Raw genomic sequence first — 19,539 nt, forward strand, 5'->3', positions numbered from 1 at the left:
GTAGATCTGCTATTTTTTTCGCCCCCAAGCCAATAGGCCCCGCCCACAGCTTCAGACCCCACCCCCCGGGGTGATAGGCCACGCCCACCCCCAGCCGATATCAGATCTACAAGCTCGTAGAGCTATGATCTACGAGCTTGTAGATCTGCTATTTTTGAGTCCCACTGCTGTAAACCACGCCCCCAAGCCGACAGGCCACGCCCCCCGCTCCAAACCACGCCCCGATGGCGATAGGCCACGCCCCCAGCTTCAAACCACAGCCCCTCGCCCCAAGCCGACAGGCCACGTCCCCAGCACCAAACCACCCCCCCATGGCGATAGGCCACACCCCTAGCCTTAAACCACACCCCCCCTTGGTGATAGGCCACGCCCATAGCTCCAAACCACACCCCCTTGGTGATAGGCCAAGCCCACAGCTCCAAACCACTCCCCCCTCACCAATAGGCCACACCCCCGGCTCGAAACCACACCCCCAAGGTGATATGCCACGCCCACATAGTGGCTGGGGGAGGGGCCGGGGTTAATTGTTCGACCGATTGATCAATCGATTGGTAGAGATTAACATATTATTATACCATCCTGTAGGGGGAGGTAGAGAGTAACATATTATAATACCAGCCTTTAGGGGGAGGTAGAGAGTAACATAGTATAATACCAGCCTGTAGGGGGAGGTAGAGAGTAACATAGTATAATACCAGTCTCTAGGGGGAGGTAGAGATTAACATATTATAATACCAGCCTCTAGGGGGAGGTAGAGAGTAACATATTATAGAGAGAGAGAGTAGAGAGTAAAATATTATAATACCAGCCTGTAGGGGGAGGTAGAGAGTCACATATTATAATACCAGCCTGTAGGGGGAGGTAGAGAGTAACATATTATAATACCAGCCTGTAGGGGGAGGTAGAGAGTAACATAGTATAATACCAGTCTCTAGGGGGAGGTAGAGAGTAAGATATTATAATACCAGCCTGTAGAGGGAGGTAGAGAGTAACATATTATAATACCAGCCTGTAGGGGGAGGTAGAGAGTCACATATTATAATACCAACCTGTAGGGGGAGGTAGAGAGTAACAAATTATAATACCAGCCTGTAGGGGGAGGTAGAGAGTAACATAGTATAATACCAGTCTCTAGGGGGAGGTAGAGATTAACATATTATAATACCAGCCTCTAGGGGGAGGTAGAGAGTAACATATTATTATACCAGCCTGTAGGGGGAGGTAGAGAGTAAGATATTATAATACCAGCCTGTAGAGGGAGGTAGAGAGTAACATATTATAATACCAACCTGTAGGGGGAGGTAGAGAGTAACAAATTATAATACCAGCCTGTAGGGGGAGGTAGAGAGTAACATAGTATAATACCAGTCTCTAGGGGGAGGTAGAGATTAACATATTATAATACCAGCCTCTAGGGGGAGGTAGAGAGTAACATATTATAATACCAGCCTGTAGGGGGAGGTATAGAGTAACATATTATAATACCAGCCTGTAGGGGGAGGTAGAGAGTAAAATATTATAATACCAGCCTGTAGGGGGAGGTAGAGAGTCACATATTATAATACCAGCCTGTAGGGGGAGGTAGAGAGTAACATATTATAATACCAGCCTGTAGGGGGAGGTAGAGAGTAACATAGTATAATACCAGTCTCTAGGGGGAGGTAGAGAGTAAGATATTATAATACCAGCCTGTAGAGGGAGGTAGAGAGTAACATATTATAATACCAGCCTGTAGGGGGAGGTAGAGAGTCACATATTATAATACCAACCTGTAGGGGGAGGTAGAGAGTAACAAATTATAATACCAGCCTGTAGGGGGAGGTAGAGAGTAACATAGTATAATACCAGTCTCTAGGGGGAGGTAGAGATTAACATATTATAATACCAGCCTCTAGGGGGAGGTAGAGAGTAACATATTATTATACCAGCCTGTAGGGGGAGGTAGAGAGTAACAAAGTATAATACCAGTCTGTAGGGGGAGGTAGAGAGTAAGATATTATAATACCAGCCTGTAGAGGGAGGTAGAGAGTAACTTATTATAATACCAGCCTGTAGAGGGAGGTAGAGAGTAACATATTATAATACCAGCCTATAGGGGGAGGTAGAGAGTAACATATTATAATACCAGCCTGTAGGGGGAGGTAGAGAGTAACATATTATAATACCAGCCTCTAGGGGGAGGTAGAGAGTCACATATTATAATACCAGCCTGTAGGGGGAGGTAGAGAGTCACATATTATAATACCAGCCTGTAGGGGGAGGTAGAGAGTCACATATTATAATACCAGCCTGTAGGGGGAGGTAGAGAGTAACATATTATAATACCAGCCTGTAGGGGGAGGTAGAGAGTCATATATTATAATACCAGCCTGTAGGGGAGGTAGAGAGTAACATATTATAATACCAGCCTATAGGGGGAGGTAGAGAGTAACATATTATAATACCAGCCTGTAGGGGGAGGTAGAGAGTAACATATTATAATACCAACCTGTAGGGGGAGGTAGAGAGTAACATATTATAATACCAGCCTGTAGGGGGAGGTAGAGAGTAACATAGTATAATACCAGTCTCTAGGGGGAGGTAGAGAGTAACATATTATAATACCAGCCTCTAGGGGGATGTAGAGAGTAACATATTATTATACCAGCCTGTAGGGGGAGGTAGAGAGTAACATAGTATAATACCAGTCTGTAGGGGGAGGTAGAGAGTAAGATATTATAATACCAGCCTGTAGAGGGAGGTAGAGAGTAACATATTATAATACCAGCCTGTAGGGGGAGGTAGAGAGTAACATAGTATAATACCAGTCTGTAGGGGGAGGTAGAGAGTAAGATATTATAATACCAGCCTGTAGAGGGAGGTAGAGAGTAACATATTATAATACCAGCCTGTAGGGGGAGGTAGAGAGTAACATATTATAATACCAGCCTGTAGGGGGAGGTAGAGAGTCACATATTATAATACCAACCTGTAGGGGGAGGTAGAGAGTAACATATTATAATACCAGCCTGTAGGGGGAGGTAGAGAGTCACATATTATAATACCAGCCTGTAGGGGGAGGTAGAGAGTCACATATTATAATACCAGCCTGTAGGGGGAGGTAGAGAGTCACATATTATAATACCAGCCTGTAGGGGGAGGTAGAGAGTAACATATTATAATACCAGCCTGTAGGGGGAGGTAGAGAGTCACATATTATAATACCAGCCTGTAGGGGAGGTAGAGAGTAACATATTATAATACCAGCCTGTAGGGGGAGGTAGAGAGTAACATATTATAATACCAGCCTGTAGGGGGAGGTAGAGAGTAACATATTATAATACCAGCCTGTAGGGGGAGGTAGAGAGTAACATATTATAATACCAGCCTGTAGAGGGAGGTAGAGAGTAACATATTATAATACCAGCCTGTAGGGGGAGGTAGAGAGTAACATATTATAATACCAGCCTGTAGGGGGAGGTAGAGAGTAACATATTATAATACCAGCCTGTAGGGGGAGGTAGAGAGTAACATATTATAGTACCAGCCTGTAGGGGGAGGTAGAGAGTCACATATTATAATACCAGCCTGTAGGGGAGGTAGAGAGTAACCTATTATAATACCAGCCTGTAGGGGGAGGTAGAGAGTCACATATTATAATACCAGCCTGTAGGGGAAAATGTCACCAAAGTGCTTATCTCAGCCCAAAAATGCTATTTTGAGCCACGATTTTTTAAAGAAAGTGGGTGTCAGTTTTGTCTGAAGGAAGGCATTAGGGCTCATGTATTTTGTGTTGGGCTCCTAAAACCCACTTTTAGAGACCTCACAAAGTCAGCAGCCACTTAGAATGTACTGGGAACAAGTTACAGGAAAATGTCACCAAAGTGCTTATCTCAGTCTAAAAATGCTATTTTGACCCAAGATTTTTTTAAGAAAGTGGGTGTCAGTTTTGTCTGAAAGAAGGCATTAGGGCTCATGTATTTTGTGTTGGGCTCCTAAAACCCACTTTTACAGACCTCACAAAGTCAGCAGCCACTTAAAATGTACTGGGAACAAGTTACAGGAAAATGTCACCAAAGTGCTTATCTCAGCCCAAAAATGCTATTTTGAGCCACGATTTTTTAAGGAAAGTGGGTTTCAGTTTTGTCTGAAGGAAGGCATTAGGGCTCATGTATTTTGTGTTGGGCTCCTAAAACCCACTTTTAGAGACCTCACAAAGTCAGCAGCCACTTAGAATGTACTGGGAACAAGTTACAGGAAAATGTCACCAAAGTGATTATCTCAGTCTGAAAATGCTATTTTGACCCAAGATTTTTTAAAGAAAGTGGGTGTCAGTTTTGTCTGAAGGAAGGCATTAGGGCTCATGTATTTTGTGTTGGGCTCCTAAAACCCACTTTTAGAGACCTCACAAAGTCAGCAGCCACTTAGAATGTACTGGGAACAAGTTACAGGAAAATGTCACCAAAGTGCTTATCTCAGTCTAAAACTGCTATTTTGACCCAAGATTTTTTAAAGAAAGTGGGTGTCAGTTTTGTCTGAAGGAAGGCATTAGGGCTCATGTATTTTGTGTTGGGCTCCTAAAACCCACTTTTAGAGACCTCACAAAGTCAGCAGCCACTTAGAATGTACTGGGAACAAGTTACAGGAAAATGTCACCAAAGTGATTATCTCACTCTGAAAATGCTATTTTGACCCAAGATTTTTTAAAGAAAGTGGGTGTCAGTTTTGTCTGAAGGAAGGCATTAGGGCTCATGTATTTTGTGTTGGGCTCCTAAAACCCACTTTTACAGACCTCACAAAGTCAGCAGCCACTTAAAATGTACTGGGAACAAGTTACAGGAAAATGTCACCAAAGTGCTTATCTCAGCCCAAAAATGCTATTTTGAGCCACGATTTTTTAAGGAAAGTGGGTGTCAGTTTTGTCTGAAGGAAGGCATTAGGGCTCATGTATTTTGTGTTGGGCTCCTAAAACCCACTTTTAGAGACCTCACAAAGTCAGCAGCCACTTAGAATGTACTGGGAACAAGTTACAGGAAAATTTCACCAAAGTGATTATCTCAGTCTGAAAATGCTATTTTGACCCAAGATTTTTAAAAAAAGTGGGTGTCAGTTTTGTCTGAAGGAAGGCATTAGGGCTCATGTATTTTGTGTTGGGCTCCTAAAACCCACTTTTAGAGACCTCACAAAGTCAGCAGCCACTTAGAATGTACTGGGAACAAGTTACAGGAAAGTGTCACCAAAGTGCTTATCTCAGCCTAAAAATGCTATTTTGACATTTTCCTGTAACTTGTTCCCAGTACATTCTAAGTGGCTGCTGACTTTGTGAGGTCTCTAAAAGTGGGTTTTAGGAGCCCAACACAAAATACATGAGCCCCAATGCCTTCCTTCATACAAAACTGACACCCACTTTCTTTAAAAAATCGTGGCTCAAAATGGCATTTTTGGGCTGAGATAAGCACTTTGGTCACATTTTCCTGTAACTTGTTCCCAGTACATTTTAAGTGGCTGCTGACTTTGTGAGGTCTGTAAAAGTGGGTTTTAGGAGCCCAACACAAAATACATGAGCCCTAATGCCTTCCTTCAGACAAAACTGACACCCACTTTCTTAAAAAAATCTTGGGTCAAAATAGCATTTTTAGACTGAGATAAGCACTTTGGTGACATTTTCCTGTAACTTGTTCCCAGTACATTCTAAGTGGCTGCTGACTTTGTGAGGTCTCTAAAAGTGGGTTTTAGGAGCCCAACACAAAATACATGAGCCCTAATGCCTTCCTTCAGACAAAACTGACACCCACTTTCTTTAAAAAATCTTGGGTCAAAATAGCATTTTCAGACTGAGATAATCACTTTGGTGACATTTTCCTGTAACTTGTTCCCAGTACATTCTAAGTGGCTGCTGACTTTGTGAGGTCTCTAAAAGTGGGTTTTAGGAGCCCAACACAAAATACATGAGCCCTAATGCCTTCCTTCAGACAAAACTGACACCCACTTTCCTTAAAAAATCGTGGCTCAAAATAGCATTTTTGGGCTGTGATAAGCACTTTGGTGACATTTTCCTGTAACTTGTTCCCAGTACATTTTAAGTGGCTGCTGACTTTGTGAGGTCTGTAAAAGTGGGTTTTAGGAGCCCAACACAAAATACATGAGCCCTAATGCCTTCCTTCAGACAAAACTGACACCCACTTTCTTTAAAAAATCTTGGGTCAAAATAGCATTTTCAGAGTGAGATAATCACTTTGGTGACATTTTCCTGTAACTTGTTCCCAGTACATTCTAAGTGGCTGCTGACTTTGTGAGGTCTCTAAAAGTGGGTTTTAGGAGCCCAACACAAAATACATGAGCCCTAATGCCTTCTTTCAGACAAAACTGACACCCACTTTCTTAAAAAAATCTTGGGTCAAAATAGCATTTTTAGACTGAGATAAGCACTTTGGTGACATTTTCCTGTAACTTGTTCCCAGTACATTCTAAGTGGCTGCTGACTTTGTGAGGTCTCTAAAAGTGGGTTTTAGGAGCCCAACACAAAATACATGAGCCCTAATGCCTTCCTTCAGACAAAACTGACACCCACTTTCTTTAAAAAATCGTGGCTCAAAATAGCATTTTTGGGCTGAGATAAGCACTTTGGTGACATTTTCCCCTACAGGCTGGTATTATAATATGTTACTCTCTACCTCCCCCTACAGGCTGGTATTATAATATGTGACTCTCTACCTCCCCCTATAGGCTGGTATTATAATATGTGACTCTCTACCTCCCCCTACAGGCTGGTATTATAATATGTGACTCTCTACCTCCCCCTACAGGCTGGTATTATAATATGTTACTCTCTACCTCCCCCTACAGGTTGGTATTATAATATGTTACTCTCTACCTCCCCCTACAGGCTGGTATAATAATATGTTACTCTCTACCAATCGATTGATCAATCGGTCGAACAATTAACCCCGGCCCCTCCCCCAGCCACTATGTGGGCGTGGCCTATCACCTTGGGGGTGTGGTCTCGAGCCGGGGGTGTGGCCTATTGGTGAGGGGGAAGTGGTTTGGAGCTGTGGGCTTGGCCTATCACCAAGGGGGTGTGGTTTGGAGCTATGGGCGTGGCCTATCGCCAAGGGGGTGTGGTTTAAGGCTAGGGGCTTAGCCTATCGACATGGGGGCGTGGTTTGGAGCTGGGGGCGTGGCCTGTCGGCTTGGGGCGAGGGGCTGTGGTTTGAAGCTGGGGGCGTGGCCTATCGCCATCGGGGCGTGGTTTGGAGCGGGGGGCGTGGCCTGTCGGCTTGGGGGCGTGGTTTACAGCAGTGGGACTCAAAAATAGCAGATCTACAAGCTCGTAGATCATAGCTCTACGAGCTTGTAGATCTGATATCGGCTGGGGTTGGGCGTGGCCTATCACCCCGGGGGGTGGGGTCTGAAGCTGTGGGCGGGGCCTGTCGGCTTGGAGGCGTGGTTTGAAGCTGGGGGCGTGGCTTATCGGCTTGGGGGCGTGGTTTACAGCAGTGGGACTCAAAAATAGCGGATCTACAAGCTCGTAGATAATAGCTCTACGAGCTTGTAGATCTGATATCGGCTGGGGGTGGGCGTGGCCTATCACCCCGGGGGATGGGGTCTGAAGCTCTGGGCGGGGCCTATTGGCTTGGGGGCGTGGTTTCAAGCTGGGGGCGTGGCCCTTCCCGTTGGATTGGGGTCTTAAGCCGTGTGCTTGTCCTCTATCGGCGAGGGGTGTGTGGTTTGAAGCTGGGGGCGTGGCCTATCGCCATGGGGGCATGGTTTGGAGCGGGGGGCGTGGCCTGTCGGCTTGGGGGCGTGGTTTACAGCAGTGGGACTCAAAAATAGCAGATCTACAAGCTCGTAGAGCATAGCTCTACGAGCTTGTAGATCTGATATCGGCTGGGGTTGGGCGTGGCCTATCGCCCTGGGGGGTGGGGTCTGAAGCTGTGGGCGGGGCTTATTGGCTTGGGGGCGTGGTTTCAAGCCGGGGGCGTGGCCTTTCCCCTTGGATTGGGGTTTTAAGCTGTGTGCTTGTCCTCTATCGGCGAGGGGGCTGTGGTTTGAAGCTGGGGGCGTGGCCTATCGCCATGGGGGCGTGGTTTGGAGCGGGGGGCGGGGCCTGTCGGCTTGGGGGCGTGGCCTTTCCCCTTGGATTGGGGTCTTAAGCCGTGTGCTTGTCCTCTATCGGCGAGGGGTGTGTGGTTTGAAGCTGGGGGCGTGGCCTATCGCCATGGGGATGTGGTTTGGAGCTGGGGGCGTGGCTTGTTGGCTTGGGGGCGTGGTATACAGCAGTGGGACTCAAAAATAACAGATCTACAAGCTCGTAGAGCTATGCTCTACGAGCTTGTAGATCTGCTATTTTTTTCGCCCCCAAGCCAATAGGCCCCGCCCAAAGCTTCAGACCCCACCCCCCGGGGTGATAGGCCACGCCCACCCCCAGCCGATATCAGATCTACAAGCTCGTAGAGCTATGATCTACGAGCTTGTAGATCTGCTATTTTTGAGTCCCACTGCTGTAAACCACGCCCCCAAGCCGACAGGCCACGCCCCCCGCTCCAAACCACGCCCCGATGGCGATAGGCCACGCCCCCAGCTTCAAACCACAGCCCCTCGCCCCAAGCCGACAGGCCACGTCCCCAGCACCAAACCACGCCCCCATGGCGATAGGCCACACCCCTAGCCTTAAACCACACCCCCCCTTGGCGATAGGCCACGCCCATAGCTCCAAACCACACCCCCTTGGTGATAGGCCAAGCCCACAGCTCCAAACCACTCCCCCCTCACCAATAGGCCACACCCCCGGCTCGAAACCACACCCCCAAGGTGATATGCCACGCCCACATAGTGGCTGGGGGAGGGGCCGGGGTTAATTGTTCGACCGATTGATCAATCGATTGGTAGAGATTAACATATTATTATACCATCCTGTAGGGGGAGGTAGAGAGTAACATATTATAATACCAGCCTTTAGGGGGAGGTAGAGAGTAACATAGTATAATACCAGCCTGTAGGGGGAGGTAGAGAGTAACATAGTATAATACCAGTCTCTAGGGGGAGGTAGAGATTAACATATTATAATACCAGCCTCTAGGGGGAGGTAGAGAGTAACATATTATAGAGAGAGAGAGTAGAGAGTAAAATATTATAATACCAGCCTGTAGGGGGAGGTAGAGAGTCACATATTATAATACCAGCCTGTAGGGGGAGGTAGAGAGTAACATATTATAATACCAGCCTGTAGGGGGAGGTAGAGAGTAACATAGTATAATACCAGTCTCTAGGGGGAGGTAGAGAGTAATATATTATAATACCAGCCTGTAGAGGGAGGTAGAGAGTAACATATTATAATACCAGCCTGTAGGGGGAGGTAGAGAGTCACATATTATAATACCAACCTGTAGGGGGAGGTAGAGAGTAACAAATTATAATACCAGCCTGTAGGGGGAGGTAGAGAGTAACATAGTATAATACCAGTCTCTAGGGGGAGGTAGAGATTAACATATTATAATACCAGCCTCTAGGGGGAGGTAGAGAGTAACATATTATTATACCAGCCTGTAGGGGGAGGTAGAGAGTAACATATTATAATACCAGCCTGTAGGGGGAGGTAGAGAGTAAAATATTATAATACCAGCCTGTAGGGGGAGGTAGAGAGTCACATATTATAATACCAGCCTGTAGGGGGAGGTAGAGAGTAACATATTATAATACCAGCCTGTAGGGGGAGGTAGAGAGTAACATAGTATAATACCAGTCTCTAGGGGGAGGTAGAGAGTAAGATATTATAATACCAGCCTGTAGAGGGAGGTAGAGAGTAACATATTATAATACCAACCTGTAGGGGGAGGTAGAGAGTAACAAATTATAATACCAGCCTGTAGGGGGAGGTAGAGAGTAACATAGTATAATACCAGTCTCTAGGGGGAGGTAGAGATTAACATATTATAATACCAGCCTCTAGGGGGAGGTAGAGAGTAACATATTATAATACCAGCCTGTAGGGGGAGGTATAGAGTAACATATTATAATACCAGCCTGTAGGGGGAGGTAGAGAGTAAAATATTATAATACCAGCCTGTAGGGGGAGGTAGAGAGTCACATATTATAATACCAGCCTGTAGGGGGAGGTAGAGAGTAACATATTATAATACCAGCCTGTAGGGGGAGGTAGAGAGTAACATAGTATAATACCAGTCTCTAGGGGGAGGTAGAGAGTAAGATATTATAATACCAGCCTGTAGAGGGAGGTAGAGAGTAACATATTATAATACCAGCCTGTAGGGGGAGGTAGAGAGTCACATATTATAATACCAACCTGTAGGGGGAGGTAGAGAGTAACAAATTATAATACCAGCCTGTAGGGGGAGGTAGAGAGTAACATAGTATAATACCAGTCTCTAGGGGGAGGGGGAGATTAACATATTATAATACCAGCCTCTAGGGGGAGGTAGAGAGTAACATATTATTATACCAGCCTGTAGGGGGAGGTAGAGAGTAACAAAGTATAATACAGTCTGTAAGGGGAGGTAGAGAGTAACATATTATAATACCAGCCTGTAGAGGGAGGTAGAGAGTAACTTATTATAATACCAGCCTGTAGAGGGAGGTAGAGAGTAACATATTATAATACCAGCCTATAGGGGGAGGTAGAGAGTAACATATTATAATACCAGCCTGTAGGGGGAGGTAGAGAGTAACATATTATAATACCAGCCTCTAGGGGGAGGTAGAGAGTCACATATTATAATACCAGCCTGTAGGGGGAGGTAGAGAGTCACATATTATAATACCAGCCTGTAGGGGGAGGTAGAGAGTCACATATTATAATACCAGCCTGTAGGGGGAGGTAGAGAGTAACATATTATAATACCAGCCTGTAGGGGGAGGTAGAGAGTCACATATTATAATACCAGCCTTTAGGGGAGGTAGAGAGTAACATATTATAATACCAGCCTATAGGGGGAGGTAGAGAGTAAAATATTATAATACCAGCCTGTAGGGGGAGGTAGAGAGTAACATATTATAATACCAACCTGTAGGGGGAGGTAGAGAGTAACATATTATAATACCAGCCTGTAGGGGGAGGTAGAGAGTAACATAGTATAATACCAGTCTCTAGGGGGAGGTAGAGAGTAACATATTATAATACCAGCCTCTAGGGGGAGGTAGAGAGTAACATATTATTATACCAGCCTGTAGGGGGAGGTAGAGAGTAACATAGTATAATACCAGTCTGTAGGGGGAGGTAGAGAGTAAGATATTATAATACCAGCCTGTAGAGGGAGGTAGAGAGTAACATATTATAATACCAGCCTGTAGGGGGAGGTAGAGAGTAACATAGTATAATACCAGTCTGTAGGGGGAGGTAGAGAGTAAGATATTATAATACCAGCCTGTAGAGGGAGGTAGAAAGTAACATATTATAATACCAGCCTGTAGGGGGAGGTAGAGAGTAACATATTATAATACCAGCCTGTAGGGGGAGGTAGAGAGTCACATATTATAATACCAACCTGTAGGGGGAGGTAGAGAGTAACATATTATAATACCAGCCTGTAGGGGGAGGTGGAGAGTCACATATTATAATACCAGCCTGTAGGGGGAGGTAGAGAGTCGAATATTATAATACCAGCCTGTAGGGGGAGGTAGAGAGTCACATATTATAATACCAGCCTGTAGGGGGAGGTAGAGAGTAACATATTATAATACCAGCCTGTAGGGGGAGGTAGAGAGTAACATATTATAATACCAGCCTGTAGGGGGAGGTAGAGAGTAACATATTATAATACCAGCCTGTAGAGGGAGGTAGAGAGTAACATATTATAATACCAGCCTGTAGGGGGAGGTAGAGAGTAACATATTATAATACCAGCCTGTAGGGGGAGGTAGAGAGTAACATATTATAATACCAGCCTGTAGGGGGAGGTAGAGAGTAACATATTATAGTACCAGCCTGTAGGGGGAGGTAGAGAGTCACATATTATAATACCAGCCTGTAGGGGAGGTAGAGAGTAACCTATTATAATACCAGCCTGTAGGGGGAGGTAGAGAGTAACATATTATAATACCAGCCTGTAGGGGGAGGTAGAGAGTAACATATTATAATACCAGCCTGTAGGGGGAGGTAGAGAGTAACATATTATAATACCAGCCTGTAGGGGGAGGTAGAGAGTAACATATTATAATACCAGCCTGTAGAGGGAGGTAGAGAGTAACATATTATAATACCAGCCTGTAGGGGGAGGTAGAGAGTAACATATTATAATACCAGCCTGTAGGGGGAGGTAGAGAGTAACATATTATAATACCAGCCTGTAGGGGGAGGTAGAGAGTAACATATTATAGTACCAGCCTGTAGGGGGAGGTAGAGAGTCACATATTATAATACCAGCCTGTAGGGGAGGTAGAGAGTAACCTATTATAATACCAGCCTGTAGGGGGAGGTAGAGAGTCACATATTATAATACCAGCCTGTAGGGGAAAATGTCACCAAAGTGCTTATCTCAGCCCAAAAATGCTATTTTGAGCCACGATTTTTTAAAGAAAGTGGGTGTCAGTTTTGTCTGAAGGAAGGCATTAGGGCTCATGTATTTTGTGTTGGGCTCCTAAAACCCACTTTTAGAGACCTCACAAAGTCAACAGCCACTTAGAATGTACTGGGAACAAGTTACAGGAAAATGTCACCAAAGTGCTTATCTCAGTCTAAAAATGCTATTTTGACCCAAGATTTTTTTAAGAAAGTGGGTGTCAGTTTTGTCTGAAAGAAGGCATTAGGGCTCATGTATTTTGTGTTGGGCTCCTAAAACCCACTTTTAGAGACCTCACAAAGTCAGCAGCCACTTAGAATGTACTGGGAACAAGTTACAGGAAAATGTCACCAAAGTGATTATCTCACTCTGAAAATGCTATTTTGACCCAAGATTTTTTAAAGAAAGTGGGTGTCAGTTTTGTCTGAAGGAAGGCATTAGGGCTCATGTATTTTGTGTTGGGCTCCTAAAACCCACTTTTACAGACCTCATAAAGTCAGCAGCCACTTAAAATGTACTGGGAACAAGTTACAGGAAAATGTCACCAAAGTGCTTATCTCAGCCCAAAAATGCTATTTTGAGCCACGATTTTTTAAGGAAAGTGGGTGTCAGTTTTGTCTGAAGGAAGGCATTAGGGCTCATGTATTTTGTGTTGGGCTCCTAAAACCCACTTTTAGAGACCTCACAAAGTCAGCAGCCACTTAGAATGTACTGGGAACAAGTTACAGGAAAATGTCACCAAAGTGATTATCTCAGTCTGAAAATGCTATTTTGACCCAAGATTTTTTAAAGAAAGTGGGTGTCAGTTTTGTCTGAAGGAAGGCATTAGGGCTCATGTATTTTGTGTTGGGCTCCTAAAACCCACTTTTAGAGACCTCACAAAGTCAGCAGCCACTTAGAATGTACTGGGAACAAGTTACAGGAAAATGTCACCAAAGTGCTTATCTCAGTCTAAAACTGCTATTTTGACCCAAGATTTTTTAAAGAAGTGGGTGTCAGTTTTGTCTGAAGGAAGGCATTAGGGCTCATGTATTTTGTGTTGGGCTCCTAAAACCCACTTTTAGAGACCTCACAAAGTCAGCAGCCACTTAGAATGTACTGGGAACAAGTTACAGGAAAATGTCACCAAAGTGATTATCTCAGTCTGAAAATGCTATTTTGACCCAAGATTTTTTAAAGAAAGTGGGTGTCAGTTTTGTCTGAAGGAAGGCATTAGGGCTCATGTATTTTGTGTTGGGCTCCTAAAACCCACTTTTAGAGACCTCACAAAGTCAGCAGCCACTTAGAATGTACTGGGAACAAGTTACAGGAAAGTGTCACCAAAGTGCTTATCTCAGCCTAAAAATGCTATTTTGACATTTTCCTGTAACTTGTTCCCAGTACATTCTAAGTGGCTGCTGACTTTGTGAGGTCTCTAAAAGTGGGTTTTAGGAGCCCAACACAAAATACATGAGCCCCAATGCCTTCCTTCATACAAAACTGACACCCACTTTCTTTAAAAAATCGTGGCTCAAAATGGCATTTTTGGGCTGAGATAAGCACTTTGGTCACATTTTCCTGTAACTTGTTCCCAGTACATTTTAAGTGGCTGCTGACTTTGTGAGGTCTGTAAAAGTGGGTTTTAGGAGCCCAACACAAAATACATGAGCCCTAATGCCTTCCTTCAGACAAAACTGACACCCACTTTCTTTAAAAAATCTTGGGTCAAAATAGCATTTTCAGACTGAGATAATCACTTTGGTGACATTTTCCTGTAACTTGTTCCCAGTACATTCTAAGTGGCTGCTGACTTTGTGAGGTCTCTAAAAGTGGGTTTTAGGAGCCCAACACAAAATACATGAGCCCTAATGCCTTCCTTCAGACAAAACTGACACCCACTTTCCTTAAAAAATCGTGGCTCAAAATAGCATTTTTGGGCTGAGATAATCACTTTGGTGACATTTTCCTGTAACTTGTTCCCAGTACATTCTAAGTGGCTGTTGACTTTGTGAGGTCTGTAAAAGTGGGTTTTAGGAGCCCAACACAAAATACATGAGCCCTAATGCCTTCCTTCAGACAAAACTGACACCCACTTTCTTTAAAAAAACTTGGGTCAAAATAGCATTTTCAGAGTGAGATAATCACTTTGGTGACATTTTCCTGTAACTTGTTCCCAGTACATTCTAAGTGGCTGCTGACTTTGTGAGGTCTGTAAAAGTGGGTTTTAGGAGCCCAACACAAAATACATGAGCCCTAATGCCTTCCTTCAGACAAAACTGACACCCACTTTCCTTAAAAAATCGTGGCTCAAAATAGCACTTTTGGGCTGAGATAAGCACTTTGGTGACATTTTCCTGTAACTTGTTCCCAGTACATTCTAAGTGGCTGCTGACTTTGTGAGGTCTCTAAAAGTGGGTTTTAGGAGCCCAACACAAAATACATGAGCCCTAATGCCTTCCTTCAGACAAAACTGACACCCACTTTCCTTAAAAAATCGTGGCTCAAAATAGCACTTTTGGGCTGAGATAAGCACTTTGGTGACATTTTCCTGTAACTTGTTCCCAGTACATTCTAAGTGGCTGCTGACTTTGTGAGGTCTCTAAAAGTGGGTTTTAGGAGCCCAACACAAAATACATAAGCCCTAATGCCTTCTTTCAGACAAAACTGACACCCACTTTCTTAAAAAAATCTTGGGTCAAAATAGCATTTTTAGACTGAGATAAGCACTTTGGTGACACTTTCCTGTAACTTGTTCCCAGTACATTCTAAGTGGCTGCTGACTTTGTGAGGTCTCTAAAAGTGGGTTTTAGGAGCCCAACACAAAATACATGAGCCCTAATGCCTTCCTTCAGACAAAACTGACACCCACTTTCCTTAAAAAATCGTGGCTCAAAATAGCACTTTTGGGCTGAGATAAGCACTTTGGTGACATTTTCCTGTAACTTGTTCCCAGTACATTCTAAGTGGCTGCTGACTTTGTGAGGTCTCTAAAAGTGGGTTTTAGGAGCCCAACACAAAATACATGAGCCCTAATGCCTTCTTTCAGACAAAACTGACACCCACTTTCTTAAAAAAATCTTGGGTCAAAATAGCATTTTTAGATTGAGATAAGCACTTTGGTGACATTTTCCTGTAACTTGTTCCCAGTACATTCTAAGTGGCTGCTGACTTTGTGAGGTCTCTAAAAGTGGGTTTTAGGAGCCCAACACAAAATACATGAGCCCTAATGCCTTCCTTCAGACAAAACTGACACCCACTTTCCTTAAAAAATCGTGGCTCAAAATAGCACTTTTGGGCTGAGATAAGCACTTTGGTGACATTTTCCTGTAACTTGTTCCCAGTACATTCTAAGTGGCTGCTGACTTTGTGAGGTCTCTAAAAGTGGGTTTTAGGAGCCCAACACAAAATACATAAGCCCTAATGCCTTCTTTCAGACAAAACTGACACCCACTTTCTTAAAAAAATCTTGGGTCAAAATAGCATTTTTAGACTGAGATAAGCACTTTGGTGACATTTTCCTGTAACTTGTTCCCAGTACATTCTAAGTGGCTGTTGACTTTGTGAGGTCTCTAAAAGTGGGTTTTAGGAGCCCAACACAAAATACATGAGCCCTAATGCCTTCCTTCAGACAAAACTGACACCCACTTTCCTTAAAAAATCGTGGCTCAAAATAGCACTTTTGGGCTGAGATAAGCACTTTGGTGACATTTTCCTGTAACTTGTTCCCAGTACATTCTAAGTGGCTGCTGACTTTGTGAGGTCTCTAAAAGTGGGTTTTAGGAGCCCAACACAAAATACATGAGCCCTAATGCCTTCCTTCAGACAAAACTGACACCCACTTTCCTTAAAAAATCGTGGCTCAAAATAGCACTTTTGGGCTGAGATAAGCACTTTGGTGACATTTTCCTGTAACTTGTTCCCAGTACATTCTAAGTGGCTGCTGACTTTGTGAGGTCTCTAAAAGTGGGTTTTAGGAGCCCAACACAAAATACATAAGCCCTAATGCCTTCTTTCAGACAAAACTGACACCCACTTTCTTAAAAAAATCTTGGGTCAAAATAGCATTTTTAGACTGAGATAAGCACTTTGGTGACACTTTCCTGTAACTTGTTCCCAGTACATTCTAAGTGGCTGCTGACTTTGTGAGGTCTCTAAAAGTGGGTTTTAGGAGCCCAACACAAAATACATGAGCCCTAATGCCTTCCTTCAGACAAAACTGACACCCACTTTCCTTAAAAAATCGTGGCTCAAAATAGCACTTTTGGGCTGAGATAAGCACTTTGGTGACATTTTCCTGTAACTTGTTCCCAGTACATTCTAAGTGGCTGCTGACTTTGTGAGGTCTCTAAAAGTGGGTTTTAGGAGCCCAACACAAAATACATGAGCCCTAATGCCTTCTTTCAGACAAAACTGACACCCACTTTCTTAAAAAAATCTTGGGTCAAAATAGCATTTTTAGATTGAGATAAGCACTTTGGTGACATTTTCCTGTAACTTGTTCCCAGTACATTCTAAGTGGCTGCTGACTTTGTGAGGTCTCTAAAAGTGGGTTTTAGGAGCCCAACACAAAATACATGAGCCCTAATGCCTTCCTTCAGACAAAACTGACACCCACTTTCCTTAAAAAATCGTGGCTCAAAATAGCACTTTTGGGCTGAGATAAGCACTTTGGTGACATTTTCCTGTAACTTGTTCCCAGTACATTCTAAGTGGCTGCTGACTTTGTGAGGTCTCTAAAAGTGGGTTTTAGGAGCCCAACACAAAATACATAAGCCCTAATGCCTTCTTTCAGACAAAACTGACACCCACTTTCTTAAAAAAATCTTGGGTCAAAATAGCATTTTTAGACTGAGATAAGCACTTTGGTGACATTTTCCTGTAACTTGTTCCCAGTACATTCTAAGTGGCTGTTGACTTTGTGAGGTCTCTAAAAGTGGGTTTTAGGAGCCCAACACAAAATACATGAGCCCTAATGCCTTCTTTCAGACAAAACTGACACCCACTTTCTTAAAAAAATCTTGGGTCAAAATAGCATTTTTAGATTGAGATAAGCACTTTGGTGACATTTTCCTGTAACTTGTTCCCAGTACATTCTAAGTGGCTGCTGACTTTGTGAGGTCTCTAAAAGTGGGTTTTAGGAGCCCAACACAAAATACATGAGCCCTAATGCCTTCCTTCAGACAAAACTGACACCCACTTTCCTTAAAAAATCGTGGCTCAAAATAGCACTTTTGGGCTGAGATAAGCACTTTGGTGACATTTTCCTGTAACTTGTTCCCAGTACATTCTAAGTGGCTGCTGACTTTGTGAGGTCTCTAAAAGTGGGTTTTAGGAGCCCAACACAAAATACATAAGCCCTAATGCCTTCTTTCAGACAAAACTGACACCCACTTTCTTAAAAAAATCTTGGGTCAAAATAGCATTTTTAGACTGAGATAAGCACTTTGGTGACACTTTCCTGTAACTTGTTCCCAGTACATTCTAAGTGGCTGCTGACTTTGTGAGGTCTCTAAAAGTGGGTTTTAGGAGCCCAACACAAAATACATGAGCCCTAATGCCTTCCTTCAGACAAAACTGACACCCACTTTCCTTAAAAAATCGTGGCTCAAAATAGCACTTTTGGGCTGAGATAAGCACTTTGGTGACATTTTCCTGTAACTTGTTCCCAGTACATTCTAAGTGGCTGCTGACTTTGTGAGGTCTCTAAAAGTGGGTTTTAGGAGCCCAACACAAAATACATGAGCCCTAATGCCTTCTTTCAGACAAAACTGACACCCACTTTCTTAAAAAAATCTTGGGTCAAAATAGCATTTTTAGATTGAGATAAGCACTTTGGTGACATTTTCCTGTAACTTGTTCCCAGTACATTCTAAGTGGCTGCTGACTTTGTGAGGTCTCTAAAAGTGGGTTTTAGGAGCCCAACACAAAATACATGAGCCCTAATGCCTTCCTTCAGACAAAACTGACACCCACTTTCCTTAAAAAATCGTGGCTCAAAATAGCACTTTTGGGCTGAGATAAGCACTTTGGTGACATTTTCCTGTAACTTGTTCCCAGTACATTCTAAGTGGCTGCTGACTTTGTGAGGTCTCTAAAAGTGGGTTTTAGGAGCCCAACACAAAATACATAAGCCCTAATGCCTTCTTTCAGACAAAACTGACACCCACTTTCTTAAAAAAATCTTGGGTCAAAATAGCATTTTTAGACTGAGATAAGCACTTTGGTGACATTTTCCTGTAACTTGTTCCCAGTACATTCTAAGTGGCTGTTGACTTTGTGAGGTCTCTAAAAGTGGGTTTTAGGAGCCCAACACAAAATACATGAGCCCTAATGCCTTCCTTCAGACAAAACTGACACCCACTTTCCTTAAAAAATCGTGGCTCAAAATAGCACTTTTGGGCTGAGATAAGCACTTTGGTGACATTTTCCTGTAACTTGTTCCCAGTACATTCTAAGTGGCTGCTGACTTTGTGAGGTCTCTAAAAGTGGGTTTTAGGAGCCCAACACAAAATACATGAGCCCTAATGCCTTCCTTCAGACAAAACTGACACCCACTTTCCTTAAAAAATCGTGGCTCAAAATAGCACTTTTGGGCTGAGATAAGCACTTTGGTGACATTTTCCTGTAACTTGTTCCCAGTACATTCTAAGTGGCTGCTGACTTTGTGAGGTCTCTAAAAGTGGGTTTTAGGAGCCCAACACAAAATACATAAGCCCTAATGCCTTCTTTCAGACAAAACTGACACCCACTTTCTTAAAAAAATCTTGGGTCAAAATAGCATTTTTAGACTGAGATAAGCACTTTGGTGACACTTTCCTGTAACTTGTTCCCAGTACATTCTAAGTGGCTGCTGACTTTGTGAGGTCTCTAAAAGTGGGTTTTAGGAGCCCAACACAAAATACATGAGCCCTAATGCCTTCCTTCAGACAAAACTGACACCCACTTTCCTTAAAAAATCGTGGCTCAAAATAGCACTTTTGGGCTGAGATAAGCACTTTGGTGACATTTTCCTGTAACTTGTTCCCAGTACATTCTAAGTGGCTGCTGACTTTGTGAGGTCTCTAAA

Source organism: Gymnoscopelus braueri (genome assembly GCF_963280865.1).
Source record: "Gymnoscopelus braueri genome assembly, contig: SCAFFOLD_122, whole genome shotgun sequence".
NCBI classification, from domain to species: Eukaryota; Metazoa; Chordata; class Actinopteri; order Myctophiformes; family Myctophidae; genus Gymnoscopelus; species Gymnoscopelus braueri.